The sequence below is a fragment of the Pteropus alecto genome, unplaced genomic scaffold (genome assembly GCF_000325575.1).
Source record: "Pteropus alecto unplaced genomic scaffold, ASM32557v1 scaffold129, whole genome shotgun sequence".
Classification (NCBI taxonomy): domain Eukaryota; kingdom Metazoa; phylum Chordata; class Mammalia; order Chiroptera; family Pteropodidae; genus Pteropus; species Pteropus alecto.
Window position 1 is genome coordinate 1,563,742 of NW_006442597.1, and position 990 is coordinate 1,564,731.

Consider the following 990-nt stretch of genomic DNA (forward strand, 5'->3'; position numbering starts at 1 on the left):
TACCTATTAATCCTTTTTTTTGCTGTCTTCCAACCCTGTCCCATTTAGTAGCCCTCAAAATATTCTCTGTATCTATGAGTTTATTTCCACTTTCATTGTTGTTGTTATTTTGTTCTTTAGATTCCACATGTACGTGAAATCATGTGATATTTGTCTTTATCTATCTAACTCATTTCATTCAGTGCAATACCCTCGAGATCAATCAAGGCAACACCTTTTTCCATTTCCTTCTTTTTAGTCTCTGTGTGTCTTTTAATCTGAAGTGAGTCTCTTGTAGGCAACATATGTAGGGGTCTTGTTTTCTTATCTATTCAGCCACTCTGTCTTTTGGTTGGAGTACTTGGTTGATAGAAATGTAATTATTACCATTCTTTTAATTTTTTTTTTACACCTACAGTACCCAGTCTTCCTAGGTGCTCTCCCATCCAAGTACTAACCAGGCCCGACCCTGTTTAGCTTCCGAGATCAGACGAGATTGGGAGTGTTCAGGGAGGCATGGCCATAGATAATTATTACCATTCTTTATTCCTGTGTTTGATACATGTTTTTTTCTTCTTAAAGAAGTCCTTCCAACATTTCCTGTAATACTGGCTTGGTGTTGATAAATTCCTTTAGCTTATTTTTGTCTGGGAACCTCTTTATCTGTTCTTTGGCTCTAAATGATAGTTTTGTTGGATAAAGTATACTTGGTTGTAGATTCTGGGTTTTCATCATGTCGAATATTTTGTGCCAAGCCCTTCTGTCCTGCATAGTTTCTTTTGAGAAATCAGCTCCTGGTCTTATGTGTTCTCCCTTGTAGGTAACGAACTGCTTTTCTCTTGCTGCTTTTAAGATTCTTTGTATTTAACCTTTGATATTTTAATTATGATGTGTCTTGGTGTGGGCCTCTTTGGGTTCTTGTTTTTTAGGACTCTCTGAGCTTCATGGAGTTGTATGTCTATTTCCTTCACCAGGTGAGGGAAGTTTTCCATCATCATTTCTTCAAATAGC

General features: G+C 37.1%; 1 pseudogene; it reads right to left on the reverse strand.

Annotated features, from left to right (window-relative positions):
- Window positions 1-388: 388 nt before the first annotated feature.
- On the reverse strand, window positions 389-507 carry LOC112471818 (annotated as a pseudogene).
- Window positions 508-990: the final 483 nt, after the last annotated feature.